This window comes from Ambystoma mexicanum, chromosome 5p, assembly GCF_040938575.1.
Source record: "Ambystoma mexicanum isolate Mex_15411 chromosome 5p, UKY_AmexF1_1, whole genome shotgun sequence".
NCBI classification, from domain to species: domain Eukaryota; kingdom Metazoa; phylum Chordata; class Amphibia; order Caudata; family Ambystomatidae; genus Ambystoma; species Ambystoma mexicanum.
Genome location: NC_090930.1, coordinates 1,238,616,745 through 1,238,639,494, shown reverse-complemented (window position 1 = coordinate 1,238,639,494; position 22,750 = coordinate 1,238,616,745).

Here is a 22,750-nt window from a genome sequence, read left to right as displayed (position 1 = left end):
CTACATATGTGAAATAACTGTTGACTAAACCATTTACCTACCTTCCTTTATACTAAAATTAGGCTTTCGGCCCCAACATGGTACTGAAACAGCCTTAAAGACTTAAAAGCCCATATTGACGAACTCAGGGATAAAGGGAAATGAGCCCTCCTCCTGCTCTTGGACCTATCGGCTCCATTCAACCTTGTGGATCATAGGGTCCTTTGCAGCCATCTGGATTCGGCAGCTCACTTTTCTAAAGAAGCCATAGTATGGATTGAAACCTTTCTTAACAATAGGACCATGCGAGTCTTCTCCCCCACTGCGGCCGCGGACCCCATCCCCATCACTTGCGGAGTGCCTCAGGGATCATGCATCTCTCCTACCTTGTACAACATCTTCACGAAGCCCCTTTTCGACAATCTGGACCATCTTGGTATCACCTACACTAACTATGCAGATGACACTCAGATTCTACTACCACTTACTGGTGATTATAACAAGGATTTGGCCTTGGTGAACAAGGTATATCTCATCATTCAGGCATGGATGGCTACCCATGGACTGTGCCTGAATGATGACAAGACTGAGATCATTATCCTGGGCACCTTTTCAACCCTCAAAAAATTGGGACCCAAATACTTAACCGTCAATATTAACAGCAACCTTATCATGGTCGCTAGTGAGGTTATAACCTTGGGTTTCTACCTGGACTCGATCCTTTCCTTTAATAAACAGATTAATGCAATGGCTTCCGCCACAGCATACACCTGCAAATTGATCAGAGCAAGCAAAACTTTCTTGTCTATTAACAGTTGAATTACCTTGGCCAGAGCACTGGGTCTGTCGAAGCTGAACTACTGTAACTCTCTTACGTTGGGGCCAACAAGGAAACCATCAAGAAAATCCAGCTCCTCCAGAATAATGCTCTTAGATCTTGGAATTTCCAGGAGAGATCATATCTCTGAAACGAAAAGATCAAACAACTGGCTCTCCACACATGACCAAATCCAGATGAAAGTGGCCTATCTCACATACAAATGTCTAAAGAATATGGCAACCTGTTATCTTACTGAGAGACTCACCACAAAAACCCATGTAAGACCCACAAGGCGATTGAGCACTAACTGCATCTTGGGACCAAGATTTAAACTCTCCAGAGTTGGGGGTCACAGCTTCTCAGTTAAGGCAGCTCATTGTGGAACTCCCTACCCCCTCCCCTGCGGGTAGATGAATACTACCCTCAATTCCGGCAGAACCTTATAAGTTGGCTCAAAGATTCTGACAAGTAACCCGCCAACCTTCCTTAGATTACCTTTGACTTTTCCTCTGCGACACCCTTGTATATGACAATGTGTAACTAAAACTGTATCTTGTATTTTATTTGTATTTTGCCTATGAGCCTTCACCTTACTCTGTATCTTATACTTTGTATTATGTACATGTACTTATCTGTAACCAAGCTGTGAGCTGTCTTTTGTAATACGCCCTGATACCCATGGGTCTGGTGCGCAATACAAGTAATAAAACAAACAAACAAAGAAACTTGGAACCAACCAACCACAGAACACCATCCCTATATGCTACATATTGCCCCTTCCTCGTTGTCCAACGAATACTACTGAATGTATTCCCTATAGAACATGTCATAGACAACGTGTTTTGGTATCATAACATGTATTTTCTGTGTTTTGGGAAGAGCGCTCTCGGAGTAAGCAGAGTCCTCTGCGTACCCCATTTTACTTTATATAAATACTTGTCTTCTGCCTCACCTGCACTTGGTCCTGGTCTCATTCCCTACTGGGGTGTGTCCAATAGTGCCTTTGATTTGGTGATTTTACTATAATTGTGAGGAATGCCAGCTTTCACTGTGCCCTCATTACTGTCTCGAGAGTTGTGAGAGAGCATCTCTGTTCTTATCCAGGTAAGGTGTGCTCCATCGCTGGATCCAGTACAAGATAGGTTTGGTCCCGATTTCGCAACCAAGATAATTCAAACCCAGTTCCTCAGGAATTTGTATTGTTGGTGTACTTTTTGGCAGCCCAAGAATTTCTTTTGCTATAAATACTTTTTATTGAGAACAAATTATACATCACAAATTGATGCTTATAGAAGTAAGTTTCATCAGAAATATCAATGAACAAAGTGTATAAAGAAAACAGAAAAATTGGTATCATAATGTAACAATGTATGGCCATGTATCCTTATCCTAAAATTATACAAATTGAATATGATGAATACAAGTATTAAAACTCACCTGAGGAGACAAACAAGACTACAAGAAACAATAGGAAGGAAGGGGGAGTGTAGAACAGAATCCAAGTAATTCATATTTCTACATTAAATAGGTGTTAAAAACATCATAATTTGTTATTAAATTAATATAGGTTTCCACAAGACAAAGTGTACATTTTATCAATTCTGTGAAAGGGTCAGATGGAATTCCACCATAAATTGTAAGACAAGTTTTTAGAAGACCACCAGCTTTCAACAATAAAATGAAATTCATATTGAAAAAAAAGGTGTTTTCTGTCATCTGTATGAATTTTACACGGTAATTACCACAAATATCAGCACCAAAGACTGACACTTGTTGTGCCTGGAGTTTGTAGATGTTAAGTGCAGGTTTAATTGCACCACTACCATAATCTCTCATGAATCTGGAAGTGTGAGCACTATACCTGCTCACTGTGAAGTTAGACTTGTCCACCTGTCTATACTGTTTGCCAGAGACTATAAGTCTAATGTCTAATTATTCAAAGGAACAAACCTGGTGAATTAAGTTGCCACCAATTTTTAACTTCTGGTTTGGACGTTTGGTTAGGCCACACTTAAAAAACATTGTTTTTGTTTTACTTTTGTTAATACTCAATCCAGTCCTGTCACAGAATGAGGTAAACATTCCTACTTGGTTTATTAGACCTCCTGGTATCAGTGAAATCATGACTCCATTGTTGGCAAATAATAATAGTACTTGGTACTTGTCCCTGCCGATGGTGGGAGTTTCAGTTGCCTCATTTAATAGAGCCTTAATCACACCATTGATGTAAAGGTTATACAGCGTTGGTGCAAGTATGGATGCCTGTCTTACACATTTATCGCACATTAAATGATTGTGTAGTTGCCCCCCAAACCCCATTTTACTGCAGCCTTGTTGTTAGAATAAAGCAACGTAATGGCATTAACTAATTGATGGGGGGTGTCAAGTTTGATCAGTGCATCCCAAAGCTTACTATGAAGAACCTCATTGAGGTTGATAAAAGCCACATAACGATTTAACTTGCTCAAATAGGCAAAGTTTTTTTACAAGCAGGTGTAACCTGAATATCTGGTCCACGGTACTGACATTGGTTTGGAAGCCTGCTTGTAGATGACTACATTGATTGGTTCTCTCTAGCCAATCGATGAAATGGGCAAGGAGTATGTTAGCATGAATCTTTCCTGCAGAATCTAAGGAGATGAGGTGAAAATGTCCAGAGTCATTTTGCCCCCTTTCTTGTAAATAGGGATTATTTCCTCCCTCCTTCCTCCATGAGTCAGGTCTTTTACCAGTTAATAGGATGTCATTAAACAAGTTCAAGGGGAAGGGCCCCCAATTTGTGGCTTCATACTTAAACACTTTAACTGGGATACGAGTTGGACCAGGAGCTGTATTACTAGTCTGTACTGATAGAGCTACCTTTTTGTCCTCAAGAGTGAATGTATATGACTGTATAAAGGCACAAATTAAGTATTTGAGGAGGGGGGGCAAGTTAACGTTTGCATGATGTATCTTATGAACCTCAGTATGACCTACAGTTACCCATTTCGAAACTTTACAGTGTTCTTGGAGTATACCTCATTTGTTAACTCCTCACATATTTTGGTGGCATGCTTTTTCTTCCTTGCTGCAATTATGTACTTATAGTTAGTACGTACAACTGTAAGGTCACCTAAATGGGTAATTGACATATTTTTTAATCAATTATATATAGCCTGTTTGGCTAATCTGCAGTCTTTTTTCAAACCAGGCATTCCACTTCACAGCCCATGATGCAGTCAAACAATGATGTTTGCTAACATACAATTTGACTATATTAACTATGTCAGCATAGGCCCGAATGGTGTCAACAGGCACATGGGCAGAGCTCAAAAAGAAATTCTCCAATATGGATATGATTTCACCATACATATTTGAGATGGTATACCCTTCGTAATAGTGTCCATTTAAGTACTATTCCTGATGCCCATGAATGCAACTTGGTACTGAATTCAAGTGATCGCTGACTACTGCATAATATTATTGGGGGTTGATCATTGTTAACTGAATTGGTCGATTGTCACTCTCAATCTTGGAATCTTTTGCCTGTTTCCAACTTTTGATGCTCAGCAGGATATAATCTATATTACTGGAACAATTGCCAGAAAAAATTTAACAGAGGCCGGTCTATCCCCTTGAAGCCTACCATTGCAGGCCCATGCAACTTCAATTGCATCCCAATATTGGCGGTTAGGGGGACTGACCAAAAGGTCTGGTATATCCTAAGCCTGATCATCCTCTTTTAGGTAGTCATCTAGGATTGGAAGAGGTTCAAATTGCACATTTAGATCACCAAGAACAATTATATGAACATCACTATTTCCAGTAGATTTACAGGTGTCGCTAAGGCTTTTAATTGCATAAATAAGTGTGGTTCCATTTGCTCTGACTAGTCCATTATATATGTTAAAAAGCAGAATCTTAGCACCAACGATAAATTCAAGAACCAGTTCCTGGTTGTCATCATGGTATGTAGAAATCATTTGTACTGTTACATTAATGGATGCCTTGATCCAAGTTTCTACGCCCCCATTAGGTCTGCCTTCCTTGTCCTTCAGAGCTGGGCAATCATAAGAGGCTTTTTCCTCGAGATGAATCAGAATGATTGATCAGATCTATAGAAAGCAAATGATCGGATGATTGTTAATTCAATCTGACAACATATCGTAATTAATATTCTTCAGTAGTAGAGCAATATTCCAATACAGAATAGCTAACTCAGGAGGTGGCAATTCAGATATGTGGGTCAGTTTGTCATTTTCGTTAAGAATCAATATCCTTCTCTGGGTCGTTGTTTACTTCAATGTTACAATCTGATCTACCAGATGCCCTACCAATGTGGGCAGGGGATGTAAACATAGAGAGGTTATCATTCTTGGTCAGGCCAATTTGGGCTGTAGCTTGGTTAGTACAGTTTAGAGGACTGGCGAGTGGCCAAGAGGCTCTAGCTCTTAATTAAAAAATACTACCCAATGGTGGATACAATCTATATTCTCTCAATAAAAGACCCTCAAAAATAGTCAGTATCAGTTGAATATAATCGCTATTGCTGCTAGCGTTTGGAGACCGGAATCTAGTTCAAGAGAGTATATCTTCTTGTACCACTGAATAACACCCTCTCTTATTCCTCAACCGATTAATGCACTTATTTTTTTCAAGGAAACAGCACATTCAGTGGTACAAGTTGGCATTGCCGGAACGATCACTATATATACAACATTTCTACCAGAATTTGCCAGACTATCTGTTAAATGACACCACAAGTATGTGCAAAGGAACTGTAAGACCTGAGAATAGGGATTGTTTGAGGGCCAACACATGGATTAATGGCAGTAGCTCATGATGGAGGTTCTTTAAAATGTAACTGCTGACTATTGGGTGGGGGGTACTTTGTTACTTTCTCTACCATTTAGGGTGTTCTAGCTGTATTTGAGCTATCTCTTAGACTGTTAGTTTGGTGTAGGTTATTAATGGAATTAGTATAGACGTTGGCAGAACCTTTAGCTTGGTCAAGTACATCTTTGCATGGCTCTTTATTATCAGTGTGTCTAATGTGTCATGCACGGAGTGAACCTCACCCTTCAACAGTACAACTTCCTGTCGAAGGGATATAATCAAATGTTTTAGAATAAGCCTCTCATACATTAAAATTCTTGAACAAGTGCATGAACGGCTCGAAGCAGTCTCCATGAGCACAACCGTCTCATGACAAGAGTTGCATTTCCCAGAGGCCCATGGTTCCTTTTAGGGGATATAGAATCCTATGGGAAGATAAGGATTGTGGGATAGGTTGAGTGATAGAGTTTTCAGGTGTATTCACTTCACGTGATATCTTTATTGGATTGGATTTCCCTCTTGGGTGTGGGTGGGGCTTGCAATGGCTCCAATAAGATTCCCATCGTCATCCACCTCAAAAGGAATCTAAAATCTGTCGGATGTTTGGACATTTGTGTGCACACATGTATTGAGAGGAGTGTCAAAATCAACCTTTGTGTTAAAACCAAATCAATAGTATTATTCATATTTGTGGGTTGATGCTTAGTGAGGTCAATATGGAGTTCAGCAGGAATTGCAAAACTACACCCACTTTCCTCTAATTGTAAAGTTACACCTCCTATGATGGAAGCAGCCAGTTCCCTGAGGGCTACAAAAAGACATGGGATACTTATTTGTAAATATCTATGGATTATTTTAAATATTATTTTTTTGCAAGACCTGACTAATTCTAAAAGAGCCATCTAGTAGAATTATTTGTTGTGCAGCTTGGGACAACAATTAATATAAATGGTTAGTTAAACTGGCTTTAACATTTCTCACTGTACAGACTTTGTGATTCAAAATACTATATCCAGAGATGCATTTTGTTCTATAATAACAAGCTATCTGAGAGAAATACCTGTGTTCCAAAGGAGGACTTCTATATGTTGATGGGATTCGTTTTCAGGATGTTTTGATTGTTTTAATTGTGTGCCTCTTGACTTTTAATTCATTGGAAAAGTTTTGTTACTCTTTTTCAAAATGTTGATGCACCATATAGCTGGTCAAGTGGCACAGCGGGTATAGCGCTTGCTTTGACATCCGTGCAAAGCCTGCTAATGCAGGTTAGAATCCCGGCAGGACCAAACTCAGACTTTCATCCTTCCAAGGTCAATAAAAGAGCACCACACACCATGGGTAATAATAAGCAGTCCTCAGATACCTGAGGGTTCATAGCGCTATATAAATGCCAAATTAATGTTATTATTTATTTTACCAAGGGTTAGTCAAATTCTGTTCTCTGATCTACTGTAGAGGGCTGTGACTGATTTAATAACTGTCGGACACGTCATAGGAGCCATATTCTCTTTGGGTGAGCATTTTTATGCCAAAGAGATATCATTTTTTTTAAGTGTTTTCTTAGATAAAATGTCATCCCCTTTAACATATTCTTTCCAGCTTTCGTGAGATAGGCTGCCACATATCCTGTTAAAACTTCTGAATTGTCTGAGATGAATTGCACATCTCCGTTAGCATTCCAAATGTATTTATTGATAGTATTGTATTCTTTAATGTACTTGTGTTACTCACCGATCTGGTGAATGGGAAGAAGCGATGAAGCAGATCAGGAAATGCCACTCTTTCAGATTTATTGAAGAGCCTGGGTTCGTCCGGACCCGAGCATCCTCTCTTGAGGGTAAAACTATTTTCTGTGATATGACCCTTCACTGGTGGAGACCAAAGCAGACAAAGGGACTGATAACCTAAAAGAGCAGGAAGAGCACGCCACCACGATACCAGAAAAAAATCAAAGCAATCCATAGGTCAACAGAAATAAGCATGTGCCTAGACTGAATACAAAGAATAGTGAAGACTATTCACCTGAACCAATTGTTATCCCTCCCTCCTAGAGAACACGGCATTTGAGATGGCAAATTGGTCTATCCCCTAGAAAACAAGACAAGGGGCACCATTACGAGATTCGCTGTAAAAACGGTATCATTACCGGCATGGAGGAACTAGTGGGTCCGTGCGCGTATGATGCCGCTAATAGCGGGTGATTACGAGTGCGCGAGCATGCGCGAGCCGCCATGCCGGTAATGGCCATACCGCCATGGCTCTAAATGCCCTCCAACCCCCCGATAGTGCCATCACGGGACCCGCTGATACCGCCTCCGCCTAGGAGGCACCCCTTAATACCGACCTGGTAATAACATCATGCTAACACCAGGCTCATAATACCGGACCCGGAAGTAAGGTCATTGCCTCGGAACGGAAAATGTGCTGGTGGCCATCTTTAAAAACACAATCCATTGCAATCCTCCCAAACCATCAGTTGTGTTCAGGAGAGACCAGTGCCAGTCCCTTCAATATGTGTAAGGCTACCAGGAAATCAATCCCCCGCCTGCGCAAAAAGCGCTTTTCAGACAAAGAACTGACCATGCTGGCGGACACCCTAGCTGCCCATGCTGAGGAGATCAACCAGCAAAACCTGAAAAGGGAGGTGCTGCAACGCAAAAAGGAGATTTGGGAGGAGGTATCCTGCAGTGTCTCGGCAGTCGCCACCACCCCACGGACAGTCAAGGACTGTAACAAAAGTTGGGATGACCTCTGCCTCAGGGAACGGAACATCCTGGCCAGCAATAGAAGGGAGGCCATGGCCACAGGCGGCGGTCCCCTCTCACTCACAAAACTTCCACGCTGGGAGGAGACTTGCAGTAGCTTCATCCAGATGGAGTCGATCGAGTGATTTGGGGAGATGGAGATGGGTGCCGCAACATCTGCAGATGGAGGCGAGTGACCCTGCAGATCCCTGTAGGAGAAACCATGACGTAGCACAAGTGATGTGGAAGAGAGTCTAGGCAAGACAATGCATGTCCCAACACACAGATCAACATATCCTTGTCCATTTTGAGGCCCAAACCCTGCCACACTGAAATGCATGTTGAGTGCCAATCCCATTACCAACACACAGACAACACACACAGACCGTGCCCCTGTAATACATCACACAAATCCCAATACAACAGCATGCCACCTACCACGCAGCACCCCTGCACTGAGACATCACGGCACATGCCAAAATGGCCCCTTCATACTAACCTATGTGACACATCTGTAAGATATGAATGCATGAATAATTAAATTCTCCACAGCACCATATAATGCATCTTGCATGTAACACCATCACTGATGCCCTGCATCTCTTCTACCACCGAGGCACCGATGGAGAGGATGTCAGTGAGGAAACAGCCACAAGGGCATCTATGTCCCGGCACAAGACCACTCCCACAGGCAAGACCACCTCTGGGGCAGCCTCGCAGGCCACACCGAATCCCAGGGTGAGTGCCCAGGCCATGGCCGGACATGTGGGCCCCACATCAACGCCTGACACTGGGACCACGGAGCTGGCAATACCAGTGGAAGGGGAGGCCAGTGGCACAATGTCGGCTGCAACAAGTTCGGTGGGTGAGGCAGCAGCCACTGCCCCACTGAGCGACATTGAAACTGCAGTGGAGGAGTATGTGGACGAGGATGGACTAACCAATGTGGCATGTCCACACTCCCCAAGCCCTGTGTCCATCCCCTAACCCCACACTCAGCCCTCACCCACCAGCAGCAGTGCAGATCCTTTGCTACACGAGTCGGACCTCAGCACCCTCCCCGAGGACAGCACTGCCAATGCAGGCCCGGTGGCAGCACACTCAACCACTGCTGCTCCCACCACCAACCTTGAGGCACGGCTAGCAAGGCTGGAGGCTAGACAGGACTCAATGTTGGACCTTCTCTGACAATATGTTGTGGATGGGGAGGACATGAGGTGTGAAATTGTGCAGGCCATAGCGGCGAACACAGCCGCCGTCAATGCCTATGCGTTGATGATGCGAGACAATCTGGGGGCCGTCAGACAGATCCTCACCTCTATCCTGCTGCACATGCAGAAGCCACAACCCGCACCAGCCATGCAAATCACCACAGCTTCAACCCCATCCACCACACCAGCTTCCTCTGCACCCGCTTCCTCTGCACCCTCCAGCCCTGTGCGTCCAACAAGACGGACTGTGAGGCACTCAGAAATGCTGCCCCAGACAACAAGAAATCAAGGAAATAGTGTGGGAAAATAATGGGAGTGGGTCAGATGGTGTCGGTGGTGTATGGGTCTATTAGGGTGATTTCATTGGGGGGGGGTTGGGAGTTGATTGGGGTTTTGGTATTTCATTGGGGGGTTTCGGGAGTTCATTGGAGGTTTTTGGGAGTTGATTGGGGGAAAGGGGAGTTGATTGAGGGGTATGTGGAGTTCATTGGGGGGTATGGGAGTTCATTGGGTGGTTTTGGGAGTTTTGGTGTTGTGGGGGGTAGCACATTTCTGTAGTTTATATTAATACATCCGTTGTGTGAAAAATCATTCAATGCCTGGACATTGTTTCTTTTTGTGTGTATCCATTTAATTCATGACAGTGCACAGTGCCCAACTCCCCACATTCCCTGTGTGCATGTCCACGTGAACCCAGTGTACAATGTGTTACTGACACATGTCTATCGACGTCCCAGTGGGTTAGAAGTATTCACCAATCAGTGATTGGCGTACTGCACGGCCATCTTGTGCATCACGTACTGGCAGGGGTGCTGCTTCTCCTCCATCTTCATCTTCATCATCCTCACCTGGGGGATGCATGTCAATGTCAGGTGACAGTGGTACATTTCTCCGGACGCACGCATTGTTCCGCATGACACAGGCCATGGTGATCTTTGCCACCTTCTCAGGCCTATAAAGGAGTGCTCCACCAGACATGCTTAGGCAGCGGAACCGCGCCTTCAACAGGACAAAGGTCTGCTCAATCACAACACGTGTACGGGTATGAACCCGATTGTACTCCTCTTAATGGCTGTTCTGCAGGTTCCGCACAGGGGTAAGTAGCCACGGCTTCAAGGGATATCCTCCATCACCTGCAAGTGAATACAAATAGGTGTATGTGACTCACTCTGAGCTGCCACCTTCAGGATTCACAGCCATGGCCGCAGCTATTTGCTGTCGACATGCACATGTCCCTGTACGTATGCAAACATGTTATTTAGATGCATTCTATACTGGAATATGGTGTGGTAGTCTGGATGGCATTGTACAGATGATGCAGGGTGAATTCTTGCATGCTGATGTGGATGTACTGTAGTTTCACGACAATGTTTTGCCTCACATTTTTGCAGTGTTTACTACACTGTACATGATCACACTAGCCACATTGGCACAGTTGCAATCATGTTTAGTCATGCATTGCTTGACATACCCATGATGGCCAGGTTGTGTGTCTTACATGTTGTCATTGATATACGGCATTGTTCCAATGCGTGCCAGTGATGTGTAATGTTCGGGTAGGGAGGCTCAGGTCAGGAGTGTTTAGCTCTACGTTCGCCACTCAAAGGCCTTTCCAACCCAGGTGGTGTATGCATCCCCCCACATTCCCACCCAGGTGGAGTATGCATCCCCCTCATTCCCACCCAGGTGGAGTATGCATCCCCCCCATTCCCATCCAGGCGGAGTATGCATCCCAACACATCAAGATGCATTGCCATGGGCCAGTCAGCCAACTCACCAAGCAGCCAGGCACATCGTCTAGCATGTTGCTCCGTGTGACGGGGTAGCGTGGAGTTACGCAGCACCATGGCATCATGTGTCGATCCGGTATATCGGGCGCAGCAATGTGTGATGATCTTGCTGGAGTCACATACCATCTGCACATTGATGGAGTGGTATTGCTTGCGATTGCGGTACACCGCCTCTACGGTATGGGGTACTACCAATTCTACATGGGTGCAGTCGAGGGCACCAACACAATTGGGCATGCCTGCCAGTGCATGGAAGCCTACTTTGGTGTTGGCTATCTCCTGGGCAATCCGTGATAGGGATATGGTGGTGCTAGCGTGCTTCAGGAGGGCATCCAGCACTTGGTGGGCTGGAGGGATTGGGGGGACCCCCCCATAAAAACCTTACTATTTGTGACATTTTACATTGTTATTTTAACATAGGTTTTTCGAATTTTTTTTCGACATTTTAATTTCAAATTAATGACTTTTTCTATTATATGTATGTAATTTCGACATTTTTTTTCACATTTTTTGCTATTCGATTTTTTTTTGACATTTTGACTATAAACCGTGCAGCACGTGTGTCACACTAGTGTCGGAGGGGTGCACTGGCTGCAAGGTGTCCTTTAGTGTACAAGATCAAAGCCCAAAACGTGATCCAAATGCAGTCCCTGTGGGAAGAAGCATCGGCAAAGAATACAGGAGTTCAGGAGAGCCAAGACGTAATCCAAATGCAGTCCGTGTGGGAAAAAGCAGAGGTCGGAATATGGGAGTTCAGGAGAGCCAATACGTAATCCAAAGGCAGTCTTTCAAGGATCACACAAAAGGGTGAGGGTTCGACACCCTCCGCTGAACCACAGAAGCCAAATAGATCAACCCCTCCCGCCGTTGATTGGCATGGGTTCCTGATGTTAGAAATACAGGTGACCACATGGCGGCCAAAGGGGGAAGAGGGATTAGGGAGAGGTTGTGGGAATGGGTTGTAGGAACACCAGAAAGAAGGTAAGGAAAACGTAACTTGGATGGGTATCAGGGAATCTCAGGGAATAAAAACCCACATAGCATTTAAAATCCTAACACAATCCTGCCTGGCAACCTGTTTATTCTAGAACCTGACCTGGTCATAATCTCCTACCTCAACCTACGTCCTACCTATTCCATTGTGGGAGAGTTCTCATATAACCTGTGGCAGAATGTTACACAACCAAAGACCTAGCATAGTATTCATATGTGACATGAAGCCTGCCACAAGCACATATAGCACATGACAATATTTAATAGCTGCACCACTGTTGACTTACATTTGAATCAGAGATTGAACTGTAGCACATGGAACACATATTGCATAAGAGCAAGCGGAATGAAACACACATGGGAATTATCCCTTTCATGAAAGACATAAACACATGGCGCGTTGGGTAACGCAAAAACAAACTCGACAAGCATAATATTGAAAGGACAACCTTTGAATTCATGAAATGCTGCCTAACTGAACGTGGAACTTAGAGTCTTTTCTATGGGAGTTGATGTCCGTGAGTCTTGCACTCACACCAAGCGTGTCCGTGAGCTACTTCTGAGCAGTAATGCCCCTTATGCACTCCCATTCGTAAGTTATATTAGAGTTTGCTTCACCCAGTAACTGCCCCATCATTCTCCCAGGGCTACAGAAAAACTGAACTGAGGACCCAGGCCTCCTGAGGGACGACCCAGACCAGATTCTGCAGAGCCTTGAATCCACCAAACCACTCCCGTGATCACAGCTGTGGCCCGGTATGAAGGGGGTGAAACATTCCTTCGGCGCCCCTGAGTTGCTGAGAATTCCTCATGCAAACTGCCATGACCGCCCATGCCTCGTAGTCGTTAATAAGCCACACCTGAACGTGGGCAGCTGGCAGTTAAATAGTCCCTTCAAAATGTGAGTCCAGTGGTTCCACTAGTAAGCGCTATACACTTCTATGCAGTTTACAGCCAGAGAATAATGAATGTTAGTAATGCAGGAACCAAGTTAGAGTGAAGTGCCTGAAAACAGTTGCAATTTAATTGACATTAATCCGATTGGCTGACAAATCATTGAAATTGCGCTACACGAGTCAATTTGATCAGTGCATCGGCATCTTTGTTAGATACGTTTTACACTCTTCCTTGCCAACACGTGTTTGGACCATCTGGGTCCTCGTCAGTGCACACAGTCTAACTCTACAAACATTAATTTGATGACTCCTGTCTTGACAATGATTGCAATATACTGTGCATATGATATAAACACACCAAATATGCAATAAAAGAAAGAATATATTTTAAAAAAGGAAAAAATATATAAAGATAGGGCAGATGAGAGGGTAGAAAAAGAGATGAACAAATATTAGTCAGTTTCTGATTTCATTGAATTCACAAATCTACACGTCTGTCTTTTGAACAAAATACTAGTCAAATTATCCAATGCCTTTTCAACTTGCTTCATAACTATAATCCCAACAGTCCTGGCTAAACTCATTGATCAAATCATCATAATTATTTCCAATTATGGCCAGTCCATGTCTCATAGATTATGCAAAGGAGCCTGTCCTGATTTCATTGAATTCACAAATATACACATCTGTTTTTTGAACAAAATACTAGTCAAATTATCGAATTCCTTTTCAAATTGCTTCATAACTATAATCCCAACAGTCCTTGCTAAACTCATTGATCAAATAATCACAATTTTATCCAATTATGGCCAGTCAATGTCTGGTAGATTATGCAAAGAAGCCTGTTCTAGCCCATAGTTTTACCATCAAATGTTTATTATAAAATAGACTTCGTTAATCAATGAGTATATAATCCAACATATTATCTGTGCATAAGTCAGTCCAACTGGTTGTACTGCATACTCAGTATTCATGATTAGATACGTAAGGTGGTAACCAACCACTACAACAGATCCAATCTCTATTAAATAGTTTGGGTAAATGAGCTTCATTCAATGGTTAATTCCATTAATACATGAGATTTGTAAATTCTCATTAATAATTATTCCACATCTATTTACTTCAAGAATTGCTGCTGAGTCCTGCATTATATAGAATAACATAATGGGATCCTATGAATATTAAGTTTGCTTTTGTATGATCAACATCAGTTGCGCGATCTCGACCAATTATTGTTAGCAAATAATATCTGCATGCTGTACTTCATGCTTGTCTCTGTTATATGATTTGAATAAATGGGCATTGTTTAATTTATTATTCCATAAGGCTTGCGATTTGCTTGTTTCATTTAGAAATTCTTTCCAATCTATTGCTGCAGATTGTGCTCTGAAACCTGTGGTATATAAAATACGAAATAAAGGCATCTCAAAAATAATATAACTGCTTTTATGCAGAAAGAGTATATTTGAGTGACTGTAACCTGTTTAGGAAACATGCTGTAAACTGCATAGAAGTGTATAATGCATACTAGTGGAACTACTGGACTCTTAGTACTAGTGTAGGAAGGTTGGGGTAACCTTCTAGTGCCACAAAAATTGCACTTTACATTGTGGTGATCTGTTAATAATTCACCCATCCATCAAGTCTGAGTCTCAGCGCACACAGAAACTAGTTACACCTCAACTCTATAATCCTTCATAATGAGATTCAGCTGTTCATGCGTGCGAAGAGCAATGACTACAGATTAGCCAAACGGCTGCTAAGTGCTGTAGTTTCCTTACCCTTGCCCTCTTTAACAATGCACAGTATGCTTTTTTTCACTCCAGCCCCTATTCCTGACACAGTCCGTGTAGGAGGAAACAGAGGTCGGTGTAAGGGAGTTCAGCAGAGCCAAGACGTAATCCAAAAGCAGTCCATGTAGGGAGAAGCAGAGGTCGGTACACGGAATCCAAGAACAAGTAATGAATACAGGAGCGAAGACAGAACTTCGGTAGCTGAGAGCTAACTTCAAACAGAAGCACCGTTCAGTGGGTTGGTGATGTTTAAGAGTTTTTCGTGGAAAACGAGGCTCAGGGCATCCTTTGCCGGCCTAAATCACGTGGTGCAAGTGGAACGGGGAGATGAAGAGACTTTTCGGCAACAGCCGGCTGCCGTGGCCCATTTCCACAGCAACCGCCAACACCGGATGGACGGGGCAGAGAAATGCTGAATTCTCTGCTGGACAGCTGGAAAATACTTGCAGTTAGCAGTCCTGATGAGTGTATGCCTCCCAGATTTCACCATATGGGCATGGGCAGTGGAACTGCCCTCAGGGTTGAAACTACTTGGTTGAAACCACTTGGATGCTTTGCCATTTTTATAGTGATATTTATTTTGGGAGGCACGTCTAACCTCATCAACAATCATGAGGCAGTGGAATACAGATGGCTACTGAAGGACTTTGAAATAAAAAGTGATACAAATAAAAACAAAATATTGGAAAGGAAACATGCATATAATAAAGACTTGGTGGAAAAAAGACGGGAACACTGTGCAGCATTGAGACAGCTGCATAAAGTACCCTCCATAATAAAGAGGAACTCTTAAGACTATGCAAACAGTCTTATAAGAACTGGTTAAAATCCTCAAGGGTTTGGAGAATGCAAACAGACTCCGAAAAAATGCTGGCAGCCATAAGTACATCTAATACAAAATCCTTATGGGAGATAATAAATAAAGGAGAGGATTTCCAGGTAGCCCTAACATCTAGTCATGTTTCAAAGGAGCAATGGGTAAAATTCTATACAGATCTCTTTCAGGAGAAAGAAGTAACTGAATTAAAGCAAAGATCAAGACACTCGTGGCTCATTGAAATTTATAGGGAAGACATATTGTTAAGGATTAAGAACTTGAGCTCTTCAAGAGCAGCTCGCCTGGATGACATCTCCAATGTATGTTGAAGGAAAATGGAGAAGTTTGGGCAGATTTCATTCTAGTACTATTTCAACAGATACTAAAAACAAGAACAATCCCACAAACTTGGAAAGAGGCCCTAATTGTTCCAATCTTTAAGAAAGGGGACCACTCAAATCCAAGGAACTACTGGCCAATCGCCCTTCTCGATTCCATTGGAAAGCTGGTCTCGTCTATATTTCTGAGAGCTCTATAAAGATGGGCAATAAGGACAGGAATCCTAGACAAACGTCAAACAGCATTCATGGGTGGCGTTGGAACATCCCTGAACCTATTCATTCTGAACATGCTAGAACGTCGTGCCCTGGAAACTGAAAAGAACATTTACCTTGGTTTCAATGATCTCAAACAGGCCTTCGACGGAATCAGCAGAGAACTCCTTTGGGCCAAGCTAAAAAAATTGAATTGTCCGGAAGACCTGCTTGAGGCCATTTAAGAACTTTAAAGCAATACCTCAATTCAAATATTGGTCTCCAAAGGAGGTGATGTGACAGAAAAGATCATGACCTCAAAAGGCATAAAGCAAGGATGTGCCATGACACCTTTTTTATTTGTCCTTTATCTTGCGGACATGTAGGAGTCCCAGGAACAAATTTGAGCATTTCCACCAGTGTTCCAGGATGAGGCTCTGTCATGGATGCTATCCGCCGATGATGTTGTATGCATAGACCAAACTCCCATAGGTCTACAAAGACGTATTGCAGAATTCAAGATCTACTTAAGCAACAATAACATGAAGATCAACATAAAAAAATCGATGATTCTGATAATGCAATCGGCTCGAGGATCCAAGGCAAAAAAAAAGAAACACATTCACCTGGTCATTAGATAACCATCCCTTGGCAATAGTAGACTCAATTATCTACCTTGGTGTCCGAATTAATAAAAACATTAATGAACAGGCACAACAGAGCTTCATTAGAGAGAGACTGATAAAACTTTAAAACCAAGGCTGTGTCCTCCATCGGAGATATGGAACCTTTTCAATGATGCCACTAATCCTATTCTATAAACAAAAGGTTGTGGTGATTCTGGCCTATGTTGCAGAGTCTCTCCTAAATCTCCATTGGAAGACTTGGGGGGTGTTTGAGGCTCTTTTCTGGAGAAGGGTTCTCAGGCTTCCCAACTGCCTATCAGTATCATCGATAAGACACGATTTGAGGCTGCAATCTTTGGTATCAGTAGTGTTGTGGAAGACAATTTTGCTATATCGGAAATGTATCCTGGACAAGCCGCCTATCTCCTTTGAAATACTGGCAAATAAAGATGTAAGAAAGGCAGATACCAACTTCCAGGTCTGGAAAAAGAACTGCCAAGACATATTAGAGTATTACAACATCAAAATGGACATGTTGAAAGAAAATCTGGACAAAGCAAAGAAAACTCTCTGTGAAAAGGATTGGGAGGAAACAGACATCCTGAAGAGGCAGAACAAAAACTGCCATAACATCATTTGGGAACGAAAGACACTGAACGACCCTCCACCATATCTGTGAAGGTTCCCCTCATCTCGTTATACGGATCTCTTTATGAGATGTAGGCTAAACACCTTGCCAACCAGGGAGGTACAATATTTAAGAAAACTAATTCTAGCCCAAGATGCAAGATGTCTATTTTGCAGCAATCCGGATTTGTTAGAATCAGTAAAACATTGGCTGTTCTCATGTCTGAAATTGATCACTCAAAGAAAGCAACAATCGGGAGAGTGGGTGGCCAATGTAAACACGACAACGGAAGAGGACTATTGGGAAAGAATTTTGACAGTGGATAAAATCGCACCCACCCTGGAAGACCTAAGATTCATAGAAGTAATTCTCAATGAGATTAATGGAGGACAAAGATGAATTCTTAGGGCGATGTGCTGTATCACATGGAGATTTTTGGAACGGGAATGACATTGATTCAAATGTTAAAGGTTGAAATGTTTTGTTTAACCAATAAAACATTTTAAAGAAATTGGGATACTTGCCGGTGACACTTTGTCTGACAGCAAACAATAAACTTTGTACATGAACTTTGAAACATACATGTCGGGGAATCCCAAATGTTGTGTAGTGTTGGCTTTTGTTTTTGTAGTGGCTGTGACAGTATTTGCCACACTTATGTCACTGGAAATGTAAGACTCTGCCTAATAGCTCTTTATACATTTATTCTGAGGGATTATACCATTTATGTGTTTGTCTATGCATTGTAATACAGTGGCATCAGTGTCATGGTCAGATGTCAGAGCATATGTTATCCAAGTACAATGAAAATATGTGGAGCTCCAATTGACTGGCGTTCTTTTATCAACATAATTAGTTCAACCTGTCTAGGTGGAAAGCCATATTTGTTGCAGATAAAATGTTGCATGTTCATAAATTTGCCAGTAGTAGTTAAATGTAGTCCTTATTCATTTTGAGAAGTGGGGACACAGTTTGTACTTGATTGTAATGTCTCAATATTGTAACTGTTCGTGATCAAATTATTATTGCAATATTTTCAACATAATGGATTGGATCGGTTAGATCATATGTATTTTCTGTTGTGAGCTACAAGACCAATTTAAACATGCAGTAACTGAAGGCTCTGATGAGTAACCCAAGGTAGCAGTGAAGATAGGACAGAAAGACTCTGTTTCTTGATAGACACATGGCCACCAAAGCTTGTATAAAGGAGTGCGGGTTTCCACTGTCAAACAAAGTTATGGACACACAGGGCTTCTATGGGGCTATCATTAACTTCAACATCCCTCTAGCACGGGATGACCGGAAAACTGGTGTCCCATTACCACCTCCTTGGGTGAGAAGCTCCTGCAAAATCAACAAAAATAGCATCTCACCACTTCTCTCTGATCTCCACCCTGAACAACTGGTACACTGGCCTAATAAGCCAAATGCACTGGCAGACCTCTACGCTAAAACTATGGAAAAGGCTGTGAATGTGGTCACCCCACTGGTACCCCGCAAAGCTAAATCCATCTCCCATACTAACTGCTGGTTCACTGAGAGCACAAACTTGCCATTACCGAAGGCTAGTCCACTTGCTACAACGACAGAATTATAAACGCGAAATCCAACACAAAGGAGCTCTTCACTATCCTTAAGGAGCTTGAAGCCCCAGCACCGCCACCACTATCCATTATCAAGGATAATACTTGGTGTGCAAACATCCAGGAAGCACTGCTAAATAAAATCACCACCCTCCAAGCAAAAATCTTTGCTAAGCAAACATCCCTCAAAGCCACCTTCCCTGTCTGCCACTACCCACCTCCAAAACCCAAGTACCCTTCCATTTCCGCCCGGACACAGAAATGGAATTACGCCAAATACTAAAAAAACCTAAAACCCTCCAGATGCAAAGGAGACATGTGCCCCGCTTCAGTCATCAAAGACTGCGCTGCACCCCCATCCCATTCATCACCAGTTTCATAAATGCTTCTTTTGCCTCTAGTAGGAGTCCTACATCTCTGAAAGAAGCTTAGCTCCTGTCCCCGCTAAAGACCGGGCCTTGCCGAGCAAATATCGACTGATTTCAAAAGTTCCATTCCTACTGAAAATTCTAGATAGAGCAGCTTATATACATATTCAGTACTATTTAGAATCAAATCAAATTCTAGGTGTGTGCCAGTCTGGTTTTAGACCAGGTCATGGAACATAATTAGCCCTGTTAGACCTAAATAAAACAGCTTGATGCCTTCAGAGATGAAGGCAAGCCTGCTATTCTTCTCCTTCTAAACCTCTCAGCTGCTTTCGACCTGGTGGACCATAAGATTCTCTGCAGTCATCTCACCTCGGCGGCCAACTTCTCTCAGCAACCCACGGCCTGGATGTTGTCCTTTAGGATGAGAGATCCATAAGAGCCTTCTCAGAAATTGCCACTGCCCTTTCTTCACCGGCCCAACGTGGAGTCCCCCAAGGATCTTGCGTCTCCCTAACACTCTATAACATATTCACTAAACCACTTTTCGACCTCCTGAACACAATTGACATCTCCTATACAAACTACGCTGATGACAAATCCTGCTACCCCTCTCAGGCAACTATGCGAAAGATTACTGCACCTTAAACCTGATCTACTCAACCATCCATGCCTAGATTGAATCTAATGGTCTGTATCTAAATGACAAAACAACTGTGATCTTTTCTGCCCTAAATAATCTTAGCATCAGCGACTCTACCTCAGTAAAGACCTTAGGTATCCATCTGGACCTTTCGCCCTCCATGACATGCCAGGTTAATGCCATTGCAACCTCAGTTGCCTACACTACAAAGTGTATTGACGCTATCAGACCATTCTTAGCACCAGCTAAGTGCCTCACGATTGCCAGAGCTATCATCGGTGCAAGACTTGACTATTGTAATGTCCTTTTCACAGGCACTTCCACTCGCAATATCAACATATTGCAAATGATCCAAATAACAGAGCATATTTCGGAAGCAAGATGAAACGCACACTGGCTGCCAATCAAAGAAAGGATAATCTTTAAAAAATGTACTATCACTCACAAATGTCTCTCCAAAACAGCGCCACCTTACTTGTCTTGAGGTTTTGTCAAAGCCCACTCATCCGGACCAGTCAGCAAGGCATATGCTCACAGGCTTGTCCTGCCTAAATCCAAGAGAGTAAAAAGCAGAGGTTTGAGCTTTCCTTCAGTTGCAGTCTCTCATTGGAATGCCCTCCTATTACAATTCAGAGGGGAACATTCTTACTGTGTCCTTAGAAGGGCATTGAATATGTGGCTTTTCACCTGATGGCTGCCTCACTCACCACTTACTTTGGTCCAGTCCTCTGTCTGTCATGTAAAAGTACCTTGTTGTAACAGCGCCAAGATGCCCTAGGGCGATTGCATGCTTAATAAATGTAAAATAAATAAAAATCATCACAGTTCCAGTTACAACGGATTTACCCTTAACAATAGGCACACAACACCTTGTAGCCACTCTCCTGTATTCAAAGGATACTCCCATAAACATGCAGAGAAGGTACCTATTGAGCAAGCTAAATGCAATACATTAATTTACAGAAAAAGGGATGGTGTGTTCAACTCCTGGTATTTACCCAGGCAGGGTGGCCACCATCGTACAGGCCTACTATTCCTACAGCACCTTAAGTGGGCAACTCATGCACCAATAGGTGCTCTTGTATGGGTCCAAATACTATTGCGATGAGTATCAGGGATAAAGGGATAAAGGGAAAAACAATCTGACGCTTCTCAAATATCTGTTTATCAAATATCTGTTTAGTCTCACACGGCACAAAGACATTACCCCCGGTACATGAATACTACTGTGTTTAGAGGAGATGATGAGGACGACATAGAATGGCGTACAGTACTCTGTATTGATTACACATTGACATTGACTGATGTGGCTGAGGTAGACCTTTTTGCAAATGGGGAAGAGGACAAGGAGGGAGAAGTTGTGTTGCAACTTCACATCCCATGCCCCATACTAGTGATAGAAAGGTTAGTCCTGCAATTAAGGCAGATAATGAAAAAGCAAGCCAGTTACATTATGGACAAAGGGGTCCCATGATGTGGGACTTTTTAAAGGAGCTGGGGCAGTCAGCATAAAGCTAAAAAAGGGGCATTGCTGCCACAGGTAAAACAGTACCCCCTTTCCCACAAAGCAGATGAGGGCATCTATGACACACTCATTGCATTATGGCAGCAGGGCATAATACAAACGTCTACATCACCATGCAACAGGGCCATATACCCGATACAAAGGTAAAGGGCAGGGACTGAGATTCATACACGATCACTGCCCACTGAGCAATGTCGTAGAGGCAGAGTTTCTACTTGTGCCAAACCCTGCTACGATATTATACAACATTCCAGCAAACACAAAATACTTTACAGTATTTAATATTAAGAATTATTTCTTTTCCATCCCATTACATCCTGACTCGAGGTATCTCACAGTGTTCACTTATTGCGGGCACACAAGGCTACCAAAGGGGTACTGTGAGTCATCCAATGTGTTCAACAGACTGATCAAGATGGGTCTCAGCAATGCACAGGTACCTAGTACAGTGATACAGTATGTAGATGATCTCCTAGTGTGCAGTACAGAAGAGGAACAATGCAGGGCAGACTCCACCCTTCTGTTGACCCTGTTAGTAGAAAAGGGGTACCCAGTAGAGAAGGAAAAGCTACAGTATTGCCAGGAAGAGGTTGTGATATTATCAAATGAAGGGGGGAGGATAACACGAGAAATAGTAGAAACAATACATAGGACCCCACTACACTAAACAGTAAAAGAAGTGCAGCAGTTTCTAGGACTGTGTAATTACTGTAGGGCATGGGTGTTTGTTGATTACTCAACTTTCACAAAGCCCCTTCTCCAGGCACTCAAAGAAACCCACAAAATAAGGGTCATATTAAATGGATGTCAGAGATTAATGAACATTTTGTCAAACTCAAGGAGACACTGGCATATGCCCCCATAAAGAGAAATTCTATCTGTTCTCACAATCTGATGGCACGGTGATGACGGATGTCTTCACACAGAAAAAGGCACAAGTGCCTGGTGTACTACAGCAGTCTTTTAGACCTAGTGATGCAGGG